The sequence below is a fragment of the Pelodiscus sinensis genome, chromosome 27 (assembly GCF_052426305.1).
Source record: "Pelodiscus sinensis isolate ZL-2025 chromosome 27, ASM5242630v1, whole genome shotgun sequence".
In the NCBI taxonomy this organism is placed as follows: domain Eukaryota; kingdom Metazoa; phylum Chordata; order Testudines; family Trionychidae; genus Pelodiscus; species Pelodiscus sinensis.
This window is the reverse complement of record NC_143078.1, coordinates 8389938-8412598: the sequence shown is the minus strand read 5'-3', so window position 1 is coordinate 8412598 and position 22661 is coordinate 8389938. Positions and strand designations below refer to the sequence as shown.

At 46.5% G+C, this 22661-nt stretch overlaps 1 protein-coding gene across 22 annotated transcripts in view; it reads left to right on the top strand.

Moving 5' to 3' along the window:
* Positions 1-507: 507 nt before the first annotated feature.
* The window catches only part of NFASC (neurofascin), a 209342-nt gene continuing 187188 nt past the window's right edge, over positions 508-22661 (top strand). For 19 of the 22 annotated variants that reach the window (XM_089773610.1, XM_089773620.1, XM_089773617.1 and 16 more), the window contains exon 1: positions 508-646. The gene's annotated coding sequence lies outside the window, so the exon portion shown is untranslated. Of the gene's footprint in view, positions 647-13701; positions 14046-22661 lie in introns of those variants that run through there. The other 3 variants (XM_075910499.2, XM_089773602.1, XM_075910488.2) reach the window with 3 other exon arrangements.

Sequence of the window (22661 nt, the reverse complement as noted above, 5' to 3'; positions counted from 1 at the left end):
CTCCCTAAAGGTACCTCAATATCCAGCCTCTCTTCTCCTTTCACTATTGTATCCTTTTCATTAACTTACTCCCCCAGTTTGAAAACTTCTAGGTCAGTAAAACAAGCAGGGCTTTGATATGATATAGGTAACTAAGGCAATTTACCTGGAGAGTAAGCAACGAAACCAACTCCTCTATTTACCCCGTTCCCTCTTCCTGGGTTACCTCATTAATTACACTCTCTTCCCGCAATTAATTGCCCCCTTTCTGTTTACCCCCCAGATCAATGGCTTCTCTCGTTTAATCCAATTTCCTACTAGGGAGGGAATAACCCGTCAGTAACCCTTCCCTTGCCTCCTTGTCCCCCCCTCATGTACCCGCTGGTGCAGGCGCACCCATGCTCTCTTTCGCTCCTAGGCAAGAGCCGTGTGGGACCTGCAGCGATAGAGGCGCGCTCCAGAGCCCCCTTCCCCGGGGGCGCGCAGGCATCCGAGAGCGCGCTCGCCACGTTCGGGGACGCGCACGCTGGTCCCTGCCCTAATGCGGGAGTGGGAGGGGGAGGCTGCAGGAGGATGCGCTGGGCAGCCGGGCGCGGAGCAGGGGCGCAGCTCTCGTGCAGCCGGCGCGGGAGGCCAGAGGCGGGCGCATCCCGAGCTGCAGCGCCAGGTACAAAGATGCTGCGGGGGCGCCGTGCGGGGCTCTGCGCTGCGGCGGGGGGCAGCCACGGGGCTGGGGCGGGATCGGGCCCTGCTCCTCCCCGCGCAGGGCGCTGCGCAAAGGTGCCTTTGGCACCGGGCCGGCCTCTCTAGCAACCCCCCCCCCCCCCCAGCAGCCCCGTCCTCTCCCCGCTGCTGCAGTCCGGGTCTCTGGTCTGAGCGGGCTGCCAACCCCCCGCGCTCCTCGGCCGTGTCCGGAGCCTTTAGGGGAGAGGTGAGCCATGGCCCCGATGCCAGCCAGGCGCGCAGCGCTCGCGGGGCGCCCTCTGCACCCCGGGGCAGAGCCTGGGTGTCAACCAGCCTCCTGGGGGGGGGTGTCATTTGACTCCCTGCCGTGCATAGAGAGTGGAGATGCCTGATCATTGGGGGGGGGGGGGCGGTTTTGTGGCCACCCCGCATGTGGAATCCTGCTGACAGGAGGCAGAAATTCCACCCCAGGAGACAGCTGCAGAATCTGCTAGACATATATCGCTTTATCCCCCCCCCCCCCAACACACATACTTTACTCCCTTACGCCCATCACCTTTATGCCAAATGTTGGGAAACCAAGCTATGCCTTACCTCTGTCTTTGGACCCATGGAAGATATCCTGTCTAGAACCTTTCTCTCCCTTAGTGATGGAAATATGAACATCCAGACCAATATCTGATAAAAGTTTTTGCCTGTCACCTAAATGTTGCATGGCCTTACAGGATGGGTGTGAGGGAAAACACTGGTGGGTCTATTTCTTTGGGGGTGCAGAAAGGGAAGACAGCTTGGAGGTAAACCATAAGCTTTTTTCTGCTTCAGGGTATGTACTGACCTCTGATGTAGGAGGAACTTCCCCCCCCCCCTTCCTAGGCTGTTATTTCATAATTGTTTACTTCAGGCTATTTTTATTTAATTTAACCATCCCCTGAGGCGGCTGGCATAGGCAGGGTACTAGGTTAGCTGGACTGCTAGCCTGATCCACTGTGGCTATTTTGAAAATACCTAGAATAGTATGGGGTTGCAATATGTAGATTAGAGGCCCTGCCAAAGGACTGGTTGCTTGCAAGATGGAGAGATCTGTTGTCTAGCTCTGCTAAAATTGTTTTTAAGTATGGAAGTTCCATTGTGTTGGTGTGTGAGGCTAGCTGGTGTTAGTCAGGTGGTAAATGCTGAATCATGTGTACTGCCAGCTGTGCAGCAGGTTTAGCTATCCGCTGTCTCTAGGAAATGACATAGAAATTCTCCTTTTATTGCGTAGGTGTACAGTCCCACGTCAGCTGTAGGAATGTATTGGGCCTGGAAGAACTATGGGTTGTTGTGATAGATAGTACGTGGTATGTTTATTGTGTGCTCCTTGGAAAACATGGACTCTCAAACAACATGTATGCCATATGTACTGGGCAAGATCTTTCTACAAGACCATGCAAAGTAGATCTGTGTGGGGTTAGAAGGTTGAAAGGGAGATTTTTCACTGGGGGAAAAAAGCATTCTAGTTCTATTGTAAGGAAGGGCCTTTCTTTTAGCATCTGTCTTTGTGGATTTTTTTTTTTTTAAATTCAAGGTCAGCTCCTGAGATGAGGAGTGTTGTCTATTCAGTATTATGTCTGAAGAGAGATCACTGGCTCTCTTCCGAGAGAAAAGCTATAGAAAGTGTGTGTTTGCATTAGGGATGTTAAAAAGTGTGTAACTGCTGGAAAATCTCAGTGGTTACATGGTTACACCCACCTGCAGTGTGGGGTGGCAGCCAATTCCTGGGAACCAGTGTGCACCCGAGTGCACACCGTCATTTAAGTGCCTCCCAGTACACACCAGTGGACTGCTGCCCCGCACTGCTATCTCTGTTGAAGGCAGCAGTATGGGGTGGCAGCCAGCTCCCCAGGAGTGGGGCAGGAGCCTGTGTGTAACCGTGAACGGTACCCAATGAGCCCAGGCTTATCGTTTAACCATTTAAACGGTTACACAAACTAGGGATGTAAAAGTATGAGACTGACATTTTTACTGTTGTAAAAGGACACAGTGGAGATGCTTCTGTCTCCTAGGTACACCTAACCCATGCTAAAGACAAAAGCAAAAATTCAGGGATTTTTAATTGGGATGCTGGCTCCTTTATTGTTAACCCAATTTCTGTAAAATGCCTGCCCTTTGGCAGCCAGCTAAATTGAGTGCCAGCATGACTGCTTTGTTTTCCAAAAACTTCTTAACAGGACAGTTCAGCATGAGAAATAGCCACTTAAATAGCATGATCCTGAATGTATCAATTGATTTGGTCTGGAGCACATGCTGTCTAATCATTCTTATAGCTGTAACGTGAGAGATTCAATTCATATGTGTACAGATCGTCTCAGCCAGAGTTGGAAATCGACTTAAAGTTTGGGATGGTTTAGGTGTACAGGGTTGATTTGTGTCCCATTATATTAATGTAACATAAAAGGATCGTGGTCTGTGACTAGGGCTCATAAGCACTATAGTAATAATGGTAGTGATGCCTATTTCAGCAAAAAGCTCAGTTATATTTTTAATCTCTTGCTCCAGAATGTGGAACTTTGTCATCTGTGGGCCCTTGTCCACTTAACTTGCTGCCTTTCCATTTCTGAATCCAACATAGAAATGCCTTCTTATTTCCGGGGGGTTTAAAACTTCTTCTGCCTTGCATCTCCAGTTTCATTTCCCTACAAACTTCTCTGCCCTGCCTGCTGTCCAAAAATGGTGTGTGTGTGTGTGTGTGTGAGATATACGCACACCCACCCTTCCTTCCTTCTGGAAAACATTTGAGGGGGCAGCAGGTCCGTACTCATGAACTTCTCTGGGGGTGGTGTTTTTTCATAAATGGAGGACAATAGGGGTGAATTCACACCCTTGTGGTCCATAAGTAAGCAGGGAAATCAGCCCCAGCCTTCTCCCAGCCAGCCAGAGCATGGGGAAGGGAGGCTCGGGCAGCGTGTCGTTCCTGCCTTCCTTTGACTGGCCAGAGCATGCTTACTTGGGGGGGGGGGGAACATGCTTGCTTTCACACACATACCTGCTATGGGCCTGGGCCAAGAGCAAAACTTTACCATCTAGAACAGAGTTGTTCCATGAATCGGGAGAAGTTTACAGTAAATCCCAAGAAATTGGTTCCCAGGCAATCCCCTTCAAGTGGCTGATAGGTTCTCAACCTGTACAGTCAGCACATCTGTCTAGGGCTGAGATTCTGTTGTCCCTCCACCAGTTAGCATTTTCTTATAGATTTCAGTTCATAAAGCCTCCAGATCCTTATGGAAGAACATTTTGGTCCTCCTACAGGATTGTGAGAAATGGAATGTTGTGTTTCCAACCCCGAGGTCACAAATTCTGAAATTGCCCCCCCCCCCAAAAAACAACCTGCATCTTTTTCACCTCCCCTCCCCCCCACACACACACCCACACTTTTTGAGGGAGGGAGAACCATTTCAAGCTTTTTCTCTGCAGACATGAGGGCTAGAAACCTTAAAAAGCAAATGTTCTTTGTGGAATAACATGACTCCAGGAGTGGAGCCTTTAAGTAAGACACCAGTCTGAGAATTGGCCATGCTGAGTGTGCCATATAATTGCTCTTTTTGTAACTGTCACTTTTGTGTGCAATCTGCAGCATATCGGAGTTGGTCACATAATCTGCTCCTGAATAATTTAGATGAAAAAACTGCCGAAATTCCCAATGAATGTTAATTTACAGCAAATTATTCAGGGGCCTGTTCAGACATTCATGTGCTCCGACTTTCTCAACGTTCCTGGGTCTTCAGCATAATTGTTGCTGTTGTTGGCAAAGGGTCATGCGGGTGGATTTTTGTATTGCACCGACACCAAAAATGATTTGAGATGCTCTGTCATAGTAGCAATAGATAAGGCCTAATCCTCTATGCCCATAATTCTTCAAGCTGTCCCGGGGCTTCAGCGAGGCTACTTAAGTGAGTAAGGATTTGTGAGACGGGAGCGCTCCTGTATTGGTCTTTTGTCCTCTTTGTATTTTATGAAGCACAAAAGAGTAGCTTAAAATATTTGTCAAAAAAGAGTTCTGGGTTCAGGCAGTACTTTCTGAATTGTGATACGGGAAAGACACTGGGGTTTTAAAAACAGCGTAATGCTAGTTTACATAGAAGTGACAGAAAAATTAGATGAAGACTATTGGTTCTCGGGATTTCAGGTTTGAAATACAGTTAGTGGGTAACTTATGATTGAGAGGCAAGTTTAAAGAAAGGATGGACCCTGAGAAAGTAAAGAGATTTTTATTAGTATTTCACAAATGGAGGAGAAATATTGAATACATATTTTTCTAAAGCAATTGTAACCCTCTTTCTGTTGAGGAGTTTGATTTATGAGGGTAACATTTACATTGAACTGGCAGTGTCCAATGTTATAGCAAGAATGTGACCTGCTAGGGAGTAAGCAACGTTCTTGTGGGAGGAGAGTGTGCTGCTTTTCTTGTGACATTTTAAATCTTAACAAATGGCAAGTAACTATCCAAACCCTGAACACCAGAACTTGGAGATCGTGGGAATCGCTACACTTACCATAAGTGGCTCTTCATATTTGTGTGGAATGCGGCCTTGTGAGCAGTGTTAAGAGTCTTGTCCAGCAGAGTTTTGTTTTCATGTTGGAAACATTTGTGTTCTGGCCAAGCCCATCCCAAAGTGTGGATTGCTTGCTTTGAAGCACCATTAAAACCTTTTTGATTAAAGGAGACATTTATAGATCCCGAATGAAAGGGCTTCTTTTAGTTTGTGTTTTTGCATGCGTGTTTGTTCATGGTGACTTAGTGCTCATAAAAGGAAGGGATTAAAGGCACCTGATAAACCTGGACATGATACAAGTAAACAAAGCTAGTTCAGACTTCCCTTCAGCTCTGCCTAATGCTTGAGATTTTTCAGAGCAGATAGGGAGAATTAAATGCAACCGAGCTAAGCAATAATGGATGGGGAACATTCTAATTATGGCCCGGATCCTGTAATACAATCTACCCGGACCCTGGCACCTGTGTGGGAGCTACATTGTTGTCAGTGGGTTTCTGTCCAGATGCAGTGCAATGGTCTACACAGATCCTATTTCAGGGTCTGGACCGTAATTAGAAAGTTCCCTTTCTATAATTGCTTGGCTCATTTGCACTGAAGTCTTCACTAGTTGCTGTTGTGGGGAATATTTGTTTAAGGCTTTATTTGCACTGGGGATAAATAACCACACTTCTGTTTAAAAACGAATAGCCCTGTGGTACCTTAGAGACTAACCAAAATATATAGAATCATGGGCTTTTTGTGGGTAAAACCCACTGTTCTCTTTAAAGTAGTTCTTATTCCAAGACCTACATTTTGCTCTGCTGTTCCCTTGACAGTCTCTTTAATGCTCTGGGGGTCATCTCATTTGACTACAGCTCCTTGTGATCAAAAGTTTCCTTGATATTTTCAAGCAAAGTGGCCTGTAAAAACTTATAACTAGATTCACTGAGGGGGAGCGGAGGGAAAACTGTAACACAAATCTCATCAAAGGCTCTTCAGTTTTCCTCCTTGCCCTGTAGGTAATCACTTTCCAGAACTATCTTCTTTAAAGTGACTTATCCAGGACTACAGGCTTAAATTTTGTTGGGGTAACTTTTTTTTAGTGCTGTTTTTTCTTCCACAAAGCATATGTCATGATATCAGTGTCTCACCTGTGCTGCTGCTCCTCCTCCCCCAGCTGGCCAGGACAGTTGCTAGCTGAGCCTGGAAGCTCAGCCCAACGTGGATTAGCTTTCATTCGCTGTTGTGCTAACTTAATTTAATCCATCATAACATAGAAAGCTTTCTTTCAGTCCTTGTTTAAAAAAAATTAAGATAATTTAGAACTTCAGTCTCCTAGCAGGGAGAGGGATAGCTCCCTGGTTTGAGCATTGGCTTGCTAAACTGAGGGTTGTGAGTTCAATCCTTGCAGGGGCAAATCTGTGAGGGATGGTACTTGGTCCTGCTGTAAGGGCAGGAGACTGGACTGGATGACCTCTCAAGGTCTTTTCCAGTTCTGAGATGGTAATTACTAGAAATTCCACAAGCCAAATACACAGGGAAGGGTTCAAACTCAACTTTGTTTACAAGTTTGATTCCTATTAGAGAGGAATGACTAACAATATTAGCTGGCTTGTACACTACTTTCTGCATCCTAATGACTTGCCCATTGTTTGGCTGGTTACTTACAGAGGTGCAAATTGTTCTTATCAGCCTCCTGTAACTAAACAGTCTAATTCATCTTTTTCCCTTCTCCCTCTCCCCCCACCCTTATTTATTTTTGGATCTGGTTTTTTAATACTCCAGTCATCTGAAGAAGTGGGTTGTACCCACAAAAGCTCATGATCCCATATACATGTTTTGTTAGTCTTTAAGGTGCTGCTAGGCTATTTGTTTAAGTTTTTCCACTAGAAATAGGTTTGCCCGGCTAATTCAGGTGAGCATTTTCAAGGACGATACACAGGTATAAACCTTATCTGTACCTCTCTGGAATCTCTCAGTTTGTGGGCTATTGCTTTGCTAGTGGGTATGGCCAAATCCTGTCATTTTTGCTGACTCTGATCTCCACATCCTAGGTGCAGCAGCCCTCCCTTTACTAATGTGTTTGCAGTCAGAGGGAACAGGCTGTGTTGTGTAGCGACCACTCTCATGCTGCAGGCCAGAGGCTTGTAGGGGAGGGCTGGGTCACAGGGGTTTAGGGGAAGCTAAGAGTAAGCTGGAAGAGCATTACCTTGAAATTGGGGCTGCTGGTGCGCTGAGCCTGGTGTCTGACAATGGCTCACCAAAAGACAGCAGTGTGCAGGGCTGCTAGAGAAATATTCTCATCATGGAGGATGCTTTATGATGCTAGGGGTCCAGTGTTGCAGGGTACGGAGCACCCTCAATTCCCAGTGACTTCAGTGGGAAGCAAAGGGTGCTTAGCCTCTCATAGGCTTGGACGAAATTGAAGTTCTGGACCCACCTATGTTTGAATGCAGACAACTGATTTTCCAAGGCAACATTTTGCTTGTCTAATAAATACTTCCAATGCACTCTAGTAACTACCTGGGCTGCCATGCTAGACAGCAACAGTCTCCTTCACCTTTGTTTTTAGAGTGAACATTCACCTCTGTGACAGGTGCCCGAGTGGAGGGGGAGCATCACCCAGACATTGTGGTCAGAGTGAGCTGCTATGCCCTGCTCCCGTTGCATCCCAGTGTGACGCCAAACATCTGTGTGGTCCTGGCAGATTCCTTCCAGAATCACGCTTCCCTGACAGCTGACTTTGTTACTTTCCAGTTAAAGGGCTAATGGATTCCTACAGGCCTTCCTCCCTTTGATGCCTGCAACAACATAGCTCTGACTCGCTGTCAATCTGCATCTGAAATCCCCCCCTGAAATGCCCACATAGGGATGACTAGGCATGGCAGTATAAACTTGGGTTGAGTGGGGAGAGGGAGAGGCCATGGGGATATTCCTGTACCTGCCTGAAGTGCAGTCTAATCTTTTTTCTGTGCTGGGTAAAAGATCAGTTTATTTGAATTCACACTGCACCTGACTTTGAGTAAGCCTAAGAATGTATGTGGATTGAGGGGAGAGGCTGTACATTAGGAAACTGTTAAATGCATAGACTAGCTGCTCGGCTTTTCTTTTTAACTCTAAAAGGTCTGTTCCTTATAGTGTTAAACAGGCCTCTCTTTGTTGTGCATTGGTCAGCTTTAGTGCTTCCAAAGATACTTGCTTAACCGATCTTTACCATGTAGAATAACTTGTGGTTTGTGTCTCGTGTGACTGTGCTCTATAAGCATACAGGAAGACGTGGTCCCAGCTTCGAAAGTGTGTCAGTCCCAAATTAGGAATGCAAAGCCCCGATCCTGAAGTAATTTCAGATCACTACTGGGAGGCCTTCCTGAAGAAGGATGTTTGAAGAAGGGATATGAGGCTCAAACCTTGTAGCAAGAGAGGAGAGGTGAAGAGGAGAGTGGAAGCAGTGTAAAAGGGGGCTAGATGATTAAAAGATTTGGAGGATATGAAACTAGAGCTGTAGGGAGTGCAGCTACATGAGGCTTTGGAGGTAAGGACAAGAAACTTGGACCATGTGAGAGAGTGGGTAAAGGGATTTGAAGATGAGGGAGACATGAACAAAGCATTGGAGAGCAGATTTTAGTGTGTAGGCATTTGTTTCCCTTACTCAAGAGGGCTCAGTGTTGAGTCTCCATGAGCTGCAGATGTAGGAAGTTCAGGACAGCCCTTTGTGGCTTAATGAAACTCAGATGTCTCTAGATCATGCACTTGAGCTGCAGGAAAGGTGGTGTGAGGTTCATTACTAGTTGTTACACAAGGGCCATGTTTCTCCTGGAGTGGCAGTGCTGCTGGTTTCAGAGGGAGCCACTTGCATGCTCTCTGATGGAGAAAATCACTATAGCTTCAGCATTTGGGGACACCCTAGGCCTCTATCCAAACTTCTCATCTGAGTCAAATGCACAATAGACAGCTGCCAGGTTTAGATGTCTGAGGAAATACTGTAAACAAAAAGGATATTGGAGGATTTACTGCAGCTGTCCATGGCCAAGTTCACACAGTGAGTTGCTATCCTTGTTTTGTTCTTTTGGGGGACAAGATCTGTTTACCAAGGTAGTATAATCTAGTACAGGTAGAATCTCTCTAGTACAGCACGCTCTGGTCCAGCAACATCCATGGTCCGGCATGATTTTAGTTAGCTGCATGTCCATTTATCAGGGATGTGGCCAAGTTTCCCACAGTCCCATAAAGTTTGTTTATAGCCAGCAGTTCTGGCTTTCAGTGTCCTGTGCTGTTTAGCTCTCTCTCACCCCCAACGTGTCTCCTCTGAGCCCAGTTGGCAATGCGTCTAGACAGTCCTATCAAGGCCATTATAGACAATATTGACCTCCTGTGGTTCAGTAAATTCTCTAGTCAGGCACATGTTTGGTCCCAAGGGCGCCAGACGACACTAATTGAGCAATGGTTCAGAATTACGATAGGGATAGCCCTAAACCTTTGGAAATTTTAGACATTGTCTGCAGATCCTAGATTGAAAACCACTGTTCTATGGTAATGACTGTCTTTTGTCAACTGCTTAGCTATCGTCTTTGGCTTTCAAGGGGTCTGCAGGCCACAGATGGAAAACTATTGCCCTAAGAGCAAGGGAAACAAAAGATTAATGCTAGTCATTCAACAGCTGTCCATGGTGCTGAAATCCAAGATTCACATAGTGCACCTTTGTCGGCACCGTTTTTAAAAGAGTTGACTTCTAAGGGTTAAAACAAACGTAGCAAAGGCTGCTTTCTGTTTCTGAACAGGGTCCAGGGGAAGTCTTAAAGTGTGAAGGGGAGATGGTGGCTTGTCCTTCTGCCAAGGAAGGATTGGTCTATGTGTTGCTGATGCTACTTTGAGACCTTCCCAAAGGACAAAAGTGTGTGGTCAACCCTGGTTCTTGACATGAGTTAAGAAGTTTCAGTCATACTAGGTTTGTTTAACAGGGATCTTAATGTCTTGTTGGTGCCTAATCTAACAACTGGTATACGTCGTTCTGTTGAAAGTAATCAAGATGATTGGTACTTGGAGTCCTTTTGTTCCACAAACTCTGAACTCTGCATGTCTCTTTCACAGTTGGGTCTGGTACCACCAGCCACTCATGTTTAATTACACTGCCCTGTTTGTGACAAGTTGGGAGAGTTGCTAATATGCCTTTCGGCACAGCATGGCTCCATGGTGATAAAGCCGTATCTGTATGCTGAGCTGTACCCTTGTTGGGTTAAGGGCATGTATAAAAAAAGCTCTTTCTTGCTGTCACTTAAATGGTGTCAGGATTTGTGAAATCTTGCTTTCAGACTTCTAATAGACCCAGCAACAAAGACTGCTTGTTGCAAGCTCATTGGCCTCTGTTTGGATCCTTGTGACGTCTCCGCAGATGTGTGCAGGCGAGAGGGAGAGGAGAGCGATAGAAGTGAAGCTTTGTAACCGCATGTGTGACTGCAGGCATGAGATTGATTCCTCTCTCAGCCCAGTCCTCATTTCATGTACACCTGGTAGAGCCCAGTCTTGTGGGGGAGGGGATTGGGGAATACTGCTCTGTGCACTCTGATGCTGATTTGCAAGGTTTTCAGCATCACTGGTGATTTGAGAGCTTGGCTCATAGAACACTAGACCTAAAAGGGACCTTGAGAGGTCCCCAAGTCCAGTCCCCTGCCCTCATGGCAGGACCAAACACTGTCTAGAGAATTCCTGATAGACGTCTATCAAACCTGCTCTTGAAAATCTCCAATGATGGAGATTTCACAACCTCCCTAGGTAATTTATTCCAGTGTTTAACCACCTTGACAGGAAGTTTTTCCTAATGTCCAACCTAAATTCCCCCTTGCTGCAACTTAATCCCATTGCTGCTTGTCCTATTCTCAGAAGTCAACAAGAACAGGTTTTCTGCTTCCTCCTGGTAACATCACATTGTCCAATCTCTGTAGTTACAAAATTCAATGTTAGGATTTGGTGCCCTCTGCATGTCTCACTCCCAAGAACACCTCCAGTTTATATAATGCTCCAAATGAAACAAGACGGTCAATATCAACCAAAACTAGTCACGTTGTACTGCTTTTCAGGGACCGGCATCTAAGTGGTGGATATCTGCAGGATCTAAATGCCAAGGCCTTTAGGGTTTTCATTTTCTAGCCCTGTCAGCATCTGGGTTTGTGGCTTTGTATTTTTGGCTGACCTCTGCTCAGCTCTCTTGGTCACAGTAGCAGCTGTGAGACTGGCCTGGTGTCAGCCTGATAACAGAGCTCTGCCTTGTTATCTGGAATATTGTGTCCAATTCTCTCTCCCCGCCCCCCCCATATAAAGGATGTGGATGCATTGGACAGGGTCCAGCAGAGAGCAACGAAAATGATCAGAGGGTTGGAGCAGATGACCTATGAGGAGAGGCTGAGGAATTTGGACTTTAGTCTGCAGAAGAGAAGAGTGAGGGGGGATTTGATAGCAGCCTTCAACTTCCTGAAGGGAGGTTCCAAAGAGGATGGAGAGAAACTGTTCTCAACGGTGACAGAATGAGGAGCAATGGTCTCTTTTGGGCAATGATGTGAAACTTAGTCCTGACCACTTGTGGACATTAGGAAGCTCTGAGAATTTCCCATGAGTCTCTGCCCTGTCGCAGACACTGGTTGTTGCAGCCTGTGTAACCAAGCAGAGAATTTGGGCCAAGGTGAGCATGTCCCAGTTGCAGCTTGCAAAGTCCTCGCCCCCTGACATTCCCCTGGCAATTGCAATTGGAGACTGTGCTGTAAATTCCCTGCTCTAAAACAGTGTTGCTGTGTGTTGCAGGTATTAATCTGAATCCAGGTCCAGAAAGAAGCTTTGCCAGTGGCACCTACCTCTTAGAATAATCTGATCCAAACCCTTAGGTTGGAGCACTTTTGAGTTCTGGGGTGTTGGCATCCTGTGCCTAAATACTTCTTGGGCACTGCGAGCTCAAATCCGCTCCAGTAGAAGAGCAAGAAAACAATCACTTAAAAAACTACTCCAACTTAGAATCAAAGCAGTAAAAACAGAAACTGAAGGAAACCAGTGGTGATTTATCTCTGACATCCATTGTGTTATCTCAAGCCACTTTAAACCACCATTGAATCCATTGCAGCACTTTGTGTAAGACTCACGTATTCAGGAGGAGGCATTAATTTTGGGTGCTGTGGCTTTTTGGAAACTGCACCCGAGACAGGCTGAGCCTGATTTTTAGATACCCTGGGAATGTGTAGCTCTGTTCATGTCAGTTGAAGTTGTCAGTGCTCAGAAGAAGGCCCCAAGATTTTCTCAAATTTGGGCATAATCTGAGGCTCCACTGAAAATATGGGCCTGTGTAACGACAGGGCAGATTTTCAGAGTGGTTCAGTTTTAGCCAGTTATTTGGATGCCAAAATTAAAGCTGAGCTGTTCTGGAAAATAGACCTGTTATTTAGATGGCTAAATGGGAACTGAGTTTTCCTGAAAATCTGCCTCTGAGTTGTAACTTAACAGAACCTCAGAATGGATGAGACCATTTCGGTGCAACAGACTGTAAAATAGTCCATATCCTCCTGTTTTCTGAAGCCCTGTCTCCCTCTTGGAGTTGTGTATTATCTCACCTTCTGCTTGTTTTCTTCCGGAGGGAATTAGTCTTAACGCCGGGAGCTCACATCCAAGAAGTGGCATAAGCTTGGGTCTTAGTACTAAAAAAGAAAAAGCCCCTGAACGGCACTGCCCATCTGCTTCTACTTTTTTATATAATCATAGGTGGCTAGGGGCATGAGGGCTCTTGTTTTGGAGGGTGTATTGCAACTTTGAACTGTTTTATAAAAGGACACAGGCGTGTTAGATGATGCAAGACCTATTTTTCCCCTTCTTTTTCAAGTATGGCAGAAGTGGGTCTTAAAAGTAGCAAATGTCAACCTGCTTGTGTCCCATGTGCATATCTTATTGGCCTCTTTGTAATCATCAAGGACTTGTGCAGCTCTTGACTGGCTGGTCCTTTGTATCACTTAAATGCAGGCTCATTTAAGGTGTGTACCTTGTAAACTCTTTTTTCCTTTCAATCTTTATTTGACACCTCCCCAGCCCCAGTCTTGACTTTATTTTCTTCATTTCTGACACAAACCCCACTAGGGTAGATTTCCTAACTCCTGCTTGGCCCAAGACATAGACTGTCTGAACGCAAAAAGAATTGTTCCAGCCTGGCTAGCTCTGTAACAATGGAGCTTAAGGGCAGGTCTTCACTCATTGCACCAGAGATCAATGTTATGGCATTTGATTTAGCGGGTCTAGTTTGCCCCCTTAAACTGAACACTGAGGGCAGCTCTGGCTGGCTGGAACAGCCGATGTCTGTGGTGGGCCCAGTCCCCTTCCACCATAGATTATATGGTGACTCCCCAGGAACAGGCTGGCAGGAGCTGCTGGCCCCACTCTTGGCGGGGGGGAGGGAGGGTTGACTGCAGAGCCTACAGTGGAGCCTCCCCGGGAACAGCGCTGGCAGTCCTGCTCTCAAGGAAGCTTCACTGCAGGCTCTGCAATATAGAGCTTAAATAAGCTTTATATTGCAGCGCCCACAGTGTGTAACAGCTGGGATTTTTAGCGGTTACAGTTACCTTTTTAAGCAAACCTTTAGTGTCCACTCCTCCCCTCCCTACTTCAGTCCTGACCAAGAGACACCACCCGCATGGCTCCTGCATCCTGAGCCTATAGCAGCCAACAAGGAATTATCACCGGGCCTTTGTGATGTCGAACCCTGTTCACTGGGACCTAGGCTGACTTCTGCCACATGCACTTTCAGATTGCAACAAACTTGGGTCTCTTCTGAGGCGCTGAATGGGGACTGATGAGCTATGTGTGAAAGGCTTTTCAGCTGTTACCAGGCCTTTGAGTCATCCAGCCTGTGTAAGTGATCTTCTTAAAGTGTAAGGCGTATGAGCAATAACTCCCCCATAGGTTGTAGAACCTCTGATCGTTCAAAGAGCTAAAAATGATTTTGTTATAACTTTATATACCATCCATGTCTAGGTTTTGTGTAATGAGCATCCTTGCTGATCTACTGGGCTTTGCCCTAGAGCCGTTTTGATCCTCCAAGGAAAGCAGGCGTTTGTGTTATGAATCAAAAGTGGGGTGACTGTAAAGCTAGTTCACCAAGCAAACAAAAACAAATGCTCTCTGTCTATTGTTGCAAGCAGCCTGTGTAAATCTGCTGAGTACCTGGAGAGGCAGGTAAACCAGACAAAGAGTCCTCTGTTGGATACAATGATCTCTCTGTGGTTCTCTCCGGCATTCAGGGCTTTGACAAAAGCGGGACAGGGCTATAAATCAGCATGTTATCTGCTTTCTGAAAGGCTTGTTTTCCATCTCACTTTTCTCATCTCTTAAATGGCAAGGAAGGAAAAAAGCTCAGTGTTCCCCACCGAAGCTTTGCTGTCCAGGCTGGTGAAATTCTATTGGGCTGTACTGCAGGATGTAACCTGGGTTGATATTTTTTTTGGTGATGTCACAATATTTAGAGATGCTTTTTGTCACTCTGGTGTTGACATGTGCTATGAGGCTGAACTGATGAAGCAGGCAAGGTCTGTAAAATGCAGTGGAGCAAGGTTAGTGAATTGCGGGAGAAGGGGACGTACCGGGAGAGCGGAGCTGCTGCTGACTCTCTCCAGTAGGTTATAAATCAGTCTGAGTGGTGTCACTCCTGTGAGATCTGGGAGGACATCCAAGTCCCACAGCTTAAACTGAGGTGTTTCTTCCGACCTTTAGGCTATGTCTACACTACAAGGTTTTTGCGCAAAAACTGGTGGAGCGTCCACACCTCAAGTGCATTTTTGTGAAAGTAAATCGACAGAACAGAGAGCTTTTGCCGGTTTTGCACTACAGCTCTTGCACAAAAACCCCCTGAGGAGCAGCCACACCTGCCTTTTTACGCAAGAAACCCCTATTGGAAAAAGCACAGGTGCTCTGATGGCCATTGTGTGAATCAGAGCTTTCTTGCACAAGAGTGTGGATGCTCTCTTGCAACAAGAGCGCATCGCTTTTGTGATGCACTTTGAGGTCTGGACACGCTTTTGCGTAAGAAGTTTTTGCATCAGAACTCTGCTGCAAAAGGCTTCTTGTGCAAAAACCTACAGTGTAGACAAAGCCTCAGGTACAGAAAAGAGTTGTGTTGTGGTTGTTGTTGTTGTTGTTTTTTGTTTTTTTTTATAATGGTGATTTCAGGAGTCCAGTTTGAAATCTCCAAAAGGGGCCTGATTTTTCAGACCACTACCATTTCCTGCCCTCTGCTCATTCAAAGTAGCCAGATGTCCAAAGTCTTGTAATGAAGAGGAGGACTTCTTTCATTCTGTTACGTAGGCCATGTGCAAATCAGTAAGTTCCTAACAGTGGGGTTCACATGTCAGTGTGGGAAGGATGAGAGAATGGGTCTGGAATCAGGACTTTGGGTTTTGTGTTCGACTTTGCCACTAATTCAGTGTATGGTTTCTACCCAATCCCCTGGGTCAAGTCACTTAACCTCCACTTCTCCATCTGAACAATATGGGGGGGAGGGGAGATGAGATACTTGACACAGCAGGGATGTGAGGCTTCATGCTGGAATTTTCAAAGGACCCTAAGGGACCTCGGCCCCCAAGCCCTCCTCAGCAAGAATGGCGCATCTGAGTGCGTGGGTTCTGCAGCACCTGCCACCCAAAAGTTGCAAAGTAACAAACCGATATCCTGGAAGTGACCAGCATGTGTCCTGGAGAGAGAGAGAGAGTAGCATCCTCCTGTTGCTTACCTGTTAACCTGTCACATCCTTAATTTACATGCAGTCTGCTTCAGCATCTCCTTTAATGAGTGATGCTTAGTGGTTTTGGTTAACTGGGGGCAGGGCTAGCGCAGCTCACTGCCCCCCACAGGAAGGGGATTGTCCAGCCCCGTGGGGCTCGTTATGGACAAGGGCTGCTCTAGAGGCACTAAAAAAAAAAAAAGAGGCACTAACTACATTGCTCAGGGGTGTGAAAAATCCACACCCCCAACTGACGTAGTTATACTGACCTAATCTCCTGTTGACAGGAGAGCTGCATCCATCAAGGCAGCTAAACCCCTTGGGTAGGTGGATTAACTACATCAGTGGGAGAAGCTCTCTCTCATCAGGCTAGCAATGTCTTCACTTAACTGCTCTCTGTAGCGCTATAGATGGAAAAACCCTAAGGGTTGAAAAGTTTAGGATTTGCCCAAGATGCGTTTAGGGATCCTTGTTGGCTCTTGAGAGCCCTGACTCTGTCCTGGGAATGCACATAATGCACATTCAACTTGTGAAACTCCTTGCCAAAGGATGTTGTGAAGACCAGGACTTTAACAGGTCCAAAAAGATCTAGATAAATTCATGGAGGCTAGGTCCATCAGTGGCTATTTGTCAGGGTGAGTAGGGATGGTGTCCCTAGTCTCTGTTTGCTAGAAGCTGGGAATGGGTGACAGAGGTGGATCACTTGATGGTTATCTGTTCCATTCATTCCTACTGGGGCACCTGGCATTGGCCACTGTGGGAAGACAGGATACTGGGCTAGGTGCACCTTTGGTCTGACCCAGTCTGGCTGTTCTGACCAGAAAGCCACGTAAGAGTTCTAGTCTCAACCCCAACGTAGTTTTTAGTATGAAAGAGAATAAATCCAGGCAGCCTGAGTGGTCTCCTTGCAGGAATGCTGGCTGATACCAGTTGAAAGAACCGGTGGTCCTGAGGATGTCTCCATTCCTTGCATGTCCTTGCTTATGCCAGTTTGGATCATTGTAGCTGTAGGCTGGGGCAGGTTCTTGCTGTAACACATGCTAATGCTCCAGGGTGCTCACAGCATTCAAGTCTATCCCCTGGTGGTGACTGAAGCTTTCCAAAGCAGCGTGAGCCACTTCAAGGTGTGGATTTTCCAGGCCACATCCCATCAGTTGCCTCTTTCTGCCTGAGGTTTTAATTGAAAGACCATTTAGGAGCATGCAGTGTTAAATGCCAATGCAGAGGGATGGATTGCAGGGACTTGCATGGAAATAATTCCATCAGGAGATTCACTTAAGTGACCTATGGTACCAGGGCTAGAACGGTTTTTAAGTGATGCACTGCAGCTCATTAGTTGTCTGCTGTAAATCTACCTATGTGATAAAGGCTGAGGCCTTAAAACCCCCCATCTCTCTCCAGAGCCCTACGTACATGTCCAAAGCCAGGGTACGGCCAGGTAAAAATGCAAGTGAAGGGTTTTTTAGTTTCGCTGACTCAGTTCCCAGAAACCTCATTTTAAGTGACCCGAATGTTCCAAGAAAATCTATCATTAAGCCTGCTGGATTATGGGCCAAGAAAGGCATGTGATACTCTGCAGCTGCTGCCATCTGTCTATTGTAATGGGAATAATAGACATGCAACTAATGGTCTATAATCTTATCAAAAGGCTGGTGGTAATTTATGACAGCGGGGAACTAATGATTTGTCACCAGAACCGTACAGGAGAACATCTCGCAGTGTTCCACAACAGCAACACTGCCAGCATTCTTAACAGTCTAAAGGGTTTTTTTTAATCAAGCTAATATTAATATGACTGTATGAACGGGGAGATGGTCTATAGACCCTCTCATCTATAGACACTAGCTTTCAAACTCTATATTGCAGTTAAATGACCCAAACCTGTTTTAATACCTAAAAATTATTGCAATAACTTGATCTGGCATTCTCTTCCCCATATCTGTTGTAGTAAGTTGAGGGTCAGTAACATGGAGTTAGCAGGCCTAAGGCCTGCAACATGAAAACAGCAACAGGCCTGCAATCTAGAGAGCAAAACTTTGGTTTAGTAACAGGAGCCAAGAAAGAGGCCCTATTAATAACTATTAATAACTGTGTAATTGTGTAAGTTAGGTCGAGCATGGAAGGACACAGGGAGGCACTGGGTACAGACTGTGAGCCAAAGGGGAGTAATGAAACATCTTAATAAGAAATGTCTTGGTACAAAAACTCCCTAAAAACTAATGCACATACCGACCTAGGTTCAGGACCAGGTCGAAATTGACAGCATGAAGGATAGTAAGTAAGCCCCCCTTTCGTAAGGTGAGGGGTGGTAACTAGGCAACAGAGGGTGGTAACCGGTACGTAAAGAAATGATGTAAGTTGTTTGTACCTGTCTATAAAAGGACCCTGCAGAGGGTGCTCTCCGGCCGACCTTGGGGAGGGGGGGGGCGCACTAGGGGCCTAAACGGCAGGTGTCATTGCCTAAACTTACAAAACGCACAGTAGCTTAACTTTGACTAACTGCTGTTAATATCTGTTATATGGCAATAGGCCTGCCCGGTGTTGGTACCTTGTCAACGCGGGCCATAGTGCCCAGTGGCGTAACATTGTACCGATCTCTGTTACCAACTGGTAGAGCTTCGCATTTGACAGTAAACCTGCTCGATTGATTTCAAACCTTGCCTGCATTTGTCACTTCCGGGGCCTCTCCGAGATCTCTTGTGTTGACCCAAGTGCACGGGGCTTAACACTCTAGATAAAGGGAGTACCGATTGTTACGCACGCAGCCAAAAGTTTATCAACGAAGTAGAGGTCCTGTCAGGAGCGCGCCAGAACAACCCTGACCAGACGACGCTAACACTGACAGTCCAGACCTCTGAAGGTACCGAGGTACAAGAACACCGAGGTACGACATCTGTCACCCTCTACCACCCCTCGTCTATGCTTGTTGACTCTTTATAGGCCAAACCCTGGCTCCAATGAAGTTGGAGAGCACAGCCGACAGGCCTGTGGGTAACTAACCTGTATAGCATGTTTCATTCATAGGACTGGAAGTTGTACACAGTGATGTTCATTTTATAGATGGAGTAACTGAAGAACAGATTGCTTTTTGGCCAAGTTTTAAAAGTCCACTAGTTTTTGGGGTGCCTGATTTAAGACCATTGGGCCTGTCCTTCAAGGTTGCTGAGCACCTACAACCTTGCGTGAAGTCCAGTGGAGATGTAGTAATCAGATCTTTTGAAAATCCAGCCCAAGGGGTCTCCAGCTGGCCATGGAAACTTGGTGGGCGCTACCAAAACCTTAATCCTAAAATTGCATTTAGTGTCCAGGTGGTGGGTGATGTTGGTAGCCCTTTCTGGCCTGACTTGCCTAGCTCAGTGGTAGAACTAGAAAGCAAATTCGCCTGTCTGCCAATCCAGTGCTCAGTTCACAGGTCCACAATTGCTTTGAGTTTATACCCTCTCGCTTAACTGGTAAGATCCAAGATCTTGTCTGTCTATTATTTTTGAGATGTGTGTGTGATGCTGTATGCCTCCAACTTTTGTTGGAGTCTATGGAAATTGAGGCTACTTGGCCCCTTACGGTATAGGACTCAAACCCTACACGTGTAGCATATCCACAGCATGAACCATGGAACTGGAAAATACGTATGAGCCTCATTACATGAGTGGCATAGACAAAGCTACATGCCAAAGCCATTTTGCTAAGTACTGGGAAAATACACTGTTGCATAATATAGGTTTTATGAAACCTGTAGGACTTGACCAGTATGCTCCAGGAGTAATGAATTAGGGAGGAGATTACTTACTATTTGAGCCAACAAGCAGGTGATTTTAATAAGAAATGGATTCCAGTGATGACTTAAAGAATGATTCCCAGGGCTTCCATCTCTTTTGGGGGGATGCTGCATTCCACACCAGGTTTCAAAGTTGGTACCTAGCAACTGCAACCCCTCCAAGTCCAGTGAGAGCTGTTGGTTCTTGGCCGTATGTGTTTGACTATAGATGTAGGTTGCCTAATTTTAGGCGCAGAGGTTTGGGAATGTTACTTTAAGAGCTTTTGATCAGTGCCAGGTTAACATTAGTGAAAGCTGAATTCCTTTGCTAGGGGAGTCATGGATATTTCACTGATTGGCTGGGAGGGTGGGGAAGCACTAGGAAGGGTTCCCTAAGGAGGGAGGTGGAATCTCCATCCCTAAAGGTTTTTAAGTCTTGGCTTGACAAAGTCTTGGCTGGGATGATTTAGTTGGGATTGGTCCTGCTTTTAGTAGGGGGTTGGATTCAATGACCTCCTGAGATCTCTTCCAGCCCTAGGATTCTATGATAGGGGGGTTGTTAATCTGCACAGTAGAAATTCCCTGACCCCGTTTTATAGAGTATGGCTACTACACCAGACTGCTGGCTATTGCCTTCTCTGGTTTCCCTTCTCCAATTCACCCTGCAGCAGAGGAGGGATGGGAAGCCTGCTGCATCTTCCAGCTCTGATAGCTGTGCAACCTAGAGGAGGATTGCTTCCTCTGCAAAATCCCCCTCTGCCTCGCCTGGTTACACATGCCCGGAGCCAGGGGAGGATGGAGACCTTAATGGCATCTATTAATAGAGCATCATTTCTGTGCGGCATGGGGTAGGGTGCCAGCAGTTTGCATTAAGCACCTGGGTGGTGGCTTCATACTGTTGGTCCAATCCAGGACAGTGGCTCTAAGTCTCATCTGCTGCTACCAGTGTCCTGGTACAGTGAGGGTATGCTCTAACGGGTGTGCTGGGTCTCGATTCCATGGAGACACTGAAAGTGACTGTCAAACATGTTCTGGAGATCCAGGCAGTAGGAACTCTCCATGCTAACCAAGCAGCAGGCGGCGGATGACTTAACCCTGTCATGGCCACAGTTGTTAGAAGAAAACTACTAATCAAAGCCACTGGAAATAAATCTCCGTTAAGACCTCTCCAGCCTCACCATGGCCAATGTAGGATTGTTACCTAAAGCAGGGAGCAAGGAGGCTTCAAGTATAGGACAGTCAAAAGGTCTAGGTTCCGTTCCCACTGCTGTTGCTGACCCATGCTGTCATTTTGGGCAAGCCATTTAAACAAGCCTTGCCTCAGTTTCCCAACTTGTGAAATGGGGATAAGAGTAATTGCCCACTTGGCAGAGGTATTGTAGTGAATCGTTTTTTGCAGTCCTCGAAGGAGGGCCCTGTGACAGTGCAGCGCATTTGTTATGAGGGTATTTAAAAGTTATTAAATCTCCCCGTTGCCTGGCTCAGTTCAACATATGTTACCCAATTTGCTGTAAATCCCAGTTGTCAATAAAGGGGAGAAGCTTAGGAAATAAAATGAGCCCATGCCAAGGACAGTGATGTAACAAATGTACAGCAGCAGAGGTTGCTTGCCATAAAATAGCCAACTACTACAATGAACGGGACCTTTCGCATTGTCTACACACAGGCACATGGTGCTATTGATTCTGAACAGATGTTTAGGTGCTGGGCAGGCAGATGGAACCCTGAAATGTAATTACTTGACTTCCCAACATCCCTTTAGTCACTGTTCGTGGCTAAAAGTCTCCGAGGGGCAGCCATGTTAATCTGTATCTGCAAAAACAGAGAGGAGTCCTGTGGCACCGTAGAGACTTAGGCCATGTTTTCACTTCCCAGAAGAGCGATGCTAAAGACCCACTAAATCGAATGCTATGGGTACCCCTGTTGACACCAGAACTACTCCTCACAGGAGTAAGGGAGGTCAAGAGGAGCATTTCTCCCATTGACCTCCTGCTGTGAGGATGGCGCTGAAGCTCAGCATAAGGTACATCGACTACAGCTATCTTTTTTACATAACTGGAATTGCGTATCTTAAGCTGACCTTCAGCTGTAGCAAGGACCTGACCTAACAGATTTATTTGGGCCTATGCTTTTGCGTGTAAAACCCACTTGATCAGATGAATTGGAGTGGAAGTTAGAGTTTGGGAGGAGAGAGGGTATATACATCAATAACTTCTTTCTTTTGTTCTTGGTTAGCCTCATTAACACAGGTCAAGGTAGATGTGGCTCATTCCCAGCAATTGAGGTGGGGATGTGAATACCAAGAGAGGGGAAATTGCCTTTGCAGTGCATTAACCAGTTAAGATCCTTGTTCAGCGCTAAGTTGCAGGGTGGTTGTATGCTCTGGTCCAGGTTCTGAGACCGGCTTTGATGCTGCGCTGACTGCTGGCTAAGTGAGGCTTTCCCTCTGCTTGGCACTTCCAAAACCCCCCTGCAGCCTTGGCACTTCCAAAACCCCCCTACTGTAAAGAGACAGCCTTCTCTTTACAGTAAACACGGGCATTTCTGATGGCAGCCAAGCAGGCCTGACTCTGGACTGAAAACGGTTCCAATGGTTAGGGACCTAAAAGCAGCACAGCACAGCACACTGTGCATTGCAGCCTTGCTATTTCGCCGCCTCAGTCTATGACAAACCTATAGCCACTTTTAACATCCGACTCTGGAGGCCACGAGAAACATTTTGGAGAGTTCATAGGCACTGTCTGCATATGTTAAGGCCTAATTATAGCCAGCTCCTGCCAGCTGGGACTCTAGCAGAGGAAGTGAGCTCAGGCACCGGGCCCACCACTGCGAGCTGTGGCTGCATAAGCCTGAACTTCCTTCTGGCACAGCCCTGTCAACACCAATTACCGGGCCGCTCAAAAATGTGAGCACTGGGGTGCTGCTGTTCCAAGCTCTGGCTCTGGTGCCGTGAGCTTCCTGGGAGCAGTGCCTTTTTGGACTGCTACTCTGCACTCTG